Below are 6818 nucleotides of genomic sequence, written 5' to 3' on the forward strand. Positions count from 1 at the left end.
TCATCGACTGATAAATATTGTCCTCAAACTAAAATAGAAATATTGATGCAATATTTTTTATCATCGGCTGATAAATATTGTCCTCAAACTAAAATATAAATATTGATGCAATATTTTTTATCATCGGCTGATAAATATTGTCCTCAAACTAAAATATAAATATTGATGCAATATTTTTTTATCATCGTCTAAAAAATATTGTTCTCAAAGTAAAATATGAATATTAATGCAACATTTTTATCATAGGCTAAAAAATATTGTTCTCAAATTGAAATATAAATATTGATGCAATATTTTTTATCATCGGCTGATAAATATTGTCCTCAAACTAAAATATAAATATTGATGCAATATTTTTTTATCATAGGCTAAAAAGTATTGTTCTCAAAGTGAAATATGAATATTGATGCAACATTTTTATCATAGGCTAAAAAATATTGTTTTTAAATTGAAATATAAATAGTGATGCAATATTTTTTTATCATCAGCTGACAAATATTGTCCACAAATTGAAATAAAAATATTGATGCAACATTTTTTATCATCAGGTATAAAATATTATCGTCAAATTGAAAAATAAATATTTATGCAAAAAATTTTATCATCGGGTACAAAATTTTTTATCATAAGCTAATAAATATTGTCCTCAAAATAAAAAATAAATATTGATGCAACATTTTTTATAATTGACTATTAAATATTGTTTTCATGTTAATAATAAATACTGTTTCCCACAGTAGAGGTTGTTTTCTTGGGAAAATCCACATTGCTAATTATCTGTTTTGTCGAATTTTGTCATTCTGAATAAAATTAGCCCAAATTTAAAAAAAAATCTTAATTATTGTTATTATATTTAAAATAAAAAACAAAAGTCTTGTCTGGGATCGAACCTGAGACTACGAGGCTTAGAAGCAGCATCGCTAGCGCTTAGCTAACGGGCCACGCGGAACGAAAACAATATACGCCAGATATAAATTGAAATATTTAAGCATGTAATTATTCACGCATATTCCATGCTACAAGCTAAAATGTAAAAGATACGTAAAAAGTTTATTAGGACGGAAGATGCGGAATAAAATTACGAATAAAATGATATATAATTCAATATGTGTGTTCATATAATTATTTTCAGATTTTTCAATTTTTCTTGAATTTTAGCACTGCAACTCGCCCATAGGCCAAACCGTTTGAAATACTAAGTTGTGATATGTGGAAGAAAAACTAAGAATTTTGAGACGATTCTAATGATGTATAATACTTTATACGGTTTCTTTATGAAAACCTCAAATGTTGAGAATAGTATAAAAATTCAGTTTTCCTTTCATTATAAAAAAGTTATAAATGTTACAGGGTAATTTATTTTAAATACTGTCCGATATATATAAAACTAATTGAAAACTTTAATTTTATTTACTCATACAATTATAAAATAAAAAAATAATAATAAATGGACTGGGATTTGAACCCCAAAATCAAAATCAAAAGGCTGCGACGCTAGCCATTACACCACCAAGATATACAATCTTGTTGTAGTAACTCACTATCCTGAACCGCAGGTATAAGGTTCTAGATCTTTCTATGCCTTCTATGCATGACGTATGCCTACAAGAAGCGACGCGCGTCACACGGCGTCCTTATGGTCCTTAGCCTTTAATGCAAAATTGTTAATTATAGTATGTTTTAAGATACTAGTTTTGCTGGAAATAATCGAATAATATTTTCAGTTATGTGTAATGTGTAATAGTGTTATAGTGTACATTGTTTTCTAATGTGTGTAATGTGCATTGGTGCGAAATATATACCACAAACAAGTTTGGTTAAGTAAGCATTGTCTCTGAAAAATATACAATATTTCATTTCTTTGTTGTTACTTTGGATTAAAATACAAAGGTTTGAAAGTTCAACTTAATTTTACGTCATCTGATTTGATTTGGGATGGATAGATTAAGTAATAAGTTATGTATATCTAACATAACCTTAGTTTTAATAGACGAATTCTTTTTACTATTGGTGAGTATAATACTTAATTATGCTTTTATGCATTGTAACTAATAGCTATTTATTTTTAGAATAATTACTGCTAACTACATTATTATTAGTATCTCTAATAAATAATCGGAAACTAGCTATTCGAAATGTCAAAATTTGCAAGTTTTCAATAAAAATGGTAAGAAATGCAAGATAATTTTATTTTTCTCACTAAGGATTTTTATATTGATCAGGAGTTCAAACACATTGAGAAATCAGTTGTACATATTACGTGAAATATAATAAAATATAACATAATAAAATATAACATAACCTAATCTTTTTGAGTGAAGACATACTGCACTTTCATATTTATAAAAGGTAAGACAATACTTGTTATAATATAATTATATGTCTCTGCATTTAAAACATATTCTTATTTATTTTCAGGTAATATTGTTGTAAGCGCAGAAAATAGAGAAACTGGTTTGCTTAGTAGTAAAATGTTATCGAAAAGTTTTTCATCAAAAGTTTGTAACTAAATAAGTTATAGAAAGGAAAGATATAAATTTTGACAGAATAGTCATAATGTTTGATTATAATAAATGCAATGTGGAATGTCAATAAATCTGTACATTTGCATAGCAAGATTTTAGACTATGATATGAAGTCATTATTTTTTAAGGTAAAAGTAGAGTCGAGTGCATTTTACAATCTCATTTTAACGCTTTCATAAATTATTCATATTGATAATATATAATGATATATTATAAATTTATTAACAAGGAATACGAGGTTTCAGATGACAATACAAACTTGGACAAAAATATTTTGGGGTTATGATTGAAAAAGTTTCCCAGTCACTGTTCTAGACGATGAAATAAATATTTCATAATGGATAATAAATATATTAACAACAAATAAAATATGTTCAGATGCTGTGAAATGTTTTATCGAGTGATGATGTTATAAATAGTTAAGTTAATTTGCATTTATTACTTTTATTACTTTACCTACCTTACATTTGATATATATCACGTAAATTATAATCGAATAATTATTCGATTATAATTTACTTGATATATATCAAATGTAAGGTAGGTTTTCCAATGACTGTTCTAGACGATGAAATAAATATTTCATAATGGATAATAAATATATTAACAACAAATAAAATATGTTCAGATGCTGTGAAATGTTTTATCGAGTGATGATGTTATAAATAGTTGAGTTAATTTGCATTTATTACTTTTATTACTTTACCTACCTTACATTTGATATATATCACGTAAATTATAATCGAATAATTATTCGATTATAATTTACTTGATATATATCAAATGTAAGGTAGGTTTTCCAATGACTGTTCTAGACGATGAAATAAATATTTCATAATGGATAATAAATATATTAACAACAAATAAAATATGTTCAGATGCTGTGAAATGTTTTATCGAGTGATGATGTTATAAATAGGAAAGTTTATTTGCTTTTGTTATTGTTATAAAAAAGTTTACTTGATATGTATTAATAAATATCTATTAAAAAAATAATCAATATTTATGACACTTTTGTGTTTTATAAATAATCATATTTTTAATGCAGTTATATATTTGTATCATTGTTTATATTTAATAAATGAATTTCCACAAAAACATTCTTAATAAATTTACGTATATGTTCATTTCAGAAATAAATAAATAAATAAATAAATTTCAGGTGTTTTATTGTTAAATAAATGACATTGATTAATGCGTTATATTATTTCAACTTCAAATCTTCAAATATTTGTGTAATATTTCAACATCAGTTATAAGTTTCAGAATAATTTAATAATTCAATAATTAATAATTCAAAATGTTCACCAGCTCTCTGTCTAATTGTATATTACCTTACCAACATTCAACAATTCGTAGGCAACATTGGTTCCAAATTTCCAAATATAGACCAATATAGACCAATTGTTGGTTTACCTATATGGCCTCAATATAAAAAATGTTCAATTTTTATGACCAGCCGATATTGGTTTCAAATTTGACCAATGTAGATTTTATATTGCTTGTAGATTCAGACCATATTAATTTCTACATGGGATTATTTGAAATAATTATATTTCGTTGCTTTTTTACGAAAAATACTAATATATTGAAATTGATGAGTATTATTATTTGAAATAATTATATTTCGATTCTTTTTACGCAAAATACTTATATATTAAAATTGATAAGAATTGGTATTTGTAATAATTATAATTCGATTCTTTTTTACGTAAAATTCTGATATACTGAAATTAATGAGTATTATTTTTTTTGAATAATTATATTGCAATTCTTTTTTACGTAAAATTCGAGTATACTAAAATTGTAATATTATTTTTCACAATAAGCAAATGTTTTTATATTGCTGCATTATATTTTGTTTGCATATTGATTATTGAATTCTGATCTTAAGCCTTCTTCTATTCGCCGCAGATCAACTTCAATACATTTCCTGAAGGTTGCATTATTTGCTGAACTTATTCTAGATTTTATTTTATCTGCAGTTCCTTTCAAGTATTGTAGTTCATTTGGGCTCTGTTTAAATTCTGATAGACATCTAATTTGTATTATTAAAACAGTTAAATCAGTAATAACATTTAAAACTTTTTCAGGAGCTCCTGAATTAAGTTGTTGCACCAGCTTAGTGGCTTCCTCTCGACATTTCTCTCTTAAGGTTCAAGAGCAATTTCAGTGCAAGTAGTTTGTACCTCGTTCAAAAATTCTGTTAAATCTTTATTAATCTTATCCAATTCCAATAATATACCAGCATATTGTTTTTGAAATGTTTCTGAAGGTTCTCCAGCAAAAAATTAATTACGTTCTTTTTTGTTTGACTCTGACAATCTTTTAGTTTCAATCTTTTGACATTCAAAATTTTATGAATGCGTATTACATTTGTAGTAGCTTTACAGAAAATCATCCAAGTGTCATCAGACATTAAACTAGAATCATTTATTGGCGACAATGCAATAAAATCTTATTGACCGTAATTTGAGAAAAGTAATTGATTGGTAGGTGCAAAGTAACTTCCCTGAGATCTAGGTCTGAATTTTTGAACTATGCTACTTAATGATATTGTTTCTGAAGCCACATGTGATAACACTTCAAAATCTGGAACTGTATAAGTATTTGAACCAGGCCGATCAAATGTTATTCTGTAAGTACAATTAGATGTATCTACAGCATGAATAACCCAGTAAATGAACCATCTTGATGTTTACGCAATCGTGCAGTAACTTTTGTACCTAAAACCAAAGGTAACGGAATTTCATCAGGCAAATGTTTACAACTAGCTGAATATCCAGGTATACGTTGTTGTAGAGATCGTATTTTTGTCTTTTTCTCTTTAATTCTCTTCTTTCTTCTGTAAAAAATGCTTCTGAAAATCTTCTTGGCTTACTCGTCGAATTTTTGTCCGCTCAACACAAGTTAACTTATGTGTTTTCCATTGTCGAATGTTTTCCATTGTCAAATTGAAAAGACAAATTATAAAATCATTGTCACCATCAAATAGTGTCTTATCTAAACCTTTACTGTAAAACCATTCATAACAAACCTGTTTTTGTGTTTTGGGCAGTTTTAGCAAATTGCATAATCTCATACCTATTTTCTGGCCTAATTTCTTATCCGGTGCCTAAGTTCTTGTCTGACCATTTTCATCGTCATCTTTAGTTCTATATTTTTTTTCAGGCGTTACCTTGCGTTTTTTTTTTTGAATAATACGTTTATGGGGCGTTTTTACCTGTGAGGATTTTGATCTTTTAGTTGATGATCTAGAAGGCTTTGCATTAAAAATATCATCATCAGAAAACAATCGATTTTTCTTTCTTATTCTAGCTGGCATTCCTCTTGCATTCAAAACTTGTATGGGTTGTGTAGGAGCAAGTTTTGGAGGTAATTTTGTACTCACCCTGTGCAACTCCAAAGCAGCTGGACCAAAAGCTGGAACATTCTCCTTGTCTTCTATATCTTCTTTGGGCGTTGCAAATCGCAATGTAAAAATAACTAGTAACATTAACTACATAATCATGCAATACAAATTCAAGAATATTATGTACTAGATGAAAGTTAATTACTATTTTAAATGTTTTATAATTTGTATTTTATAAACACGATATTTAAAAATTCAAATCTGTAAACATACAGTTTATTAAATCATTAATAAGCATACACGTAGGATACATTTTTTGTAAATTCAACACAAGTATGCTTCAAAAAATAAAAAATCCAAAAAAAATTGAATTTAGTAAGAATAGCAATCTCATAAAATCTGTTTATTTGAATCGTAATAATCAAATTACTAAGTTTAAAGTTTGTCAACCATTTTGACGAATTGAGTTGAGTTGATTAATATTTGAAATAATTTTATTCCAGGTTTTTTTCGCGTAAATTACTCATGTATTGAAATTTGGAAGTATCAGCATGCAAACATTTAAGTTTGAGTTTCTCGGAACCATTTAAGCTTTAAACGCTATAGCTCAGAAGGGATGTTTTTCTACAAGCATCGAAATATTATCTTGACCGTCATTAAACTGTATGTTTATTGCTTTCCAAAGAACTTTATAATGCACTTTTTTAAAAAATAAAAATAGTCAACAATTATAAAATATTTATCAATTATAAAATATTATTTCACTTAAAAATATTATTTTACTTAAAATACTTAAAAAGTATTGCATTTTTAATATAGTATCAGACTATTATATTGTTTTAATCAAAAATACTCAACTATTATCACTTGTCTTTTTTTCTAAAAAAGTATATAATTTGAAATTAGTATTGAAAAATTAGTGTTAATATTTTGCAATATTG

The 6818-nt window shown here is 26.2% G+C and overlaps 1 pseudogene; it reads right to left on the bottom strand.

The window, feature by feature from the left end:
- Window positions 1-4376: 4376 nt before the first annotated feature.
- On the bottom strand, window positions 4377-6021 carry LOC113371467 (annotated as a pseudogene).
- Between the last annotated feature and the right edge of the window lie 797 nt (window positions 6022-6818).

This window comes from Ctenocephalides felis, unplaced genomic scaffold (genome assembly GCF_003426905.1).
Source record: "Ctenocephalides felis isolate EL2017-DRISC unplaced genomic scaffold, ASM342690v1 CF-g0.4_SCAFFOLD_01492, whole genome shotgun sequence".
In the NCBI taxonomy this organism is placed as follows: Eukaryota; Metazoa; Arthropoda; class Insecta; order Siphonaptera; family Pulicidae; genus Ctenocephalides; species Ctenocephalides felis.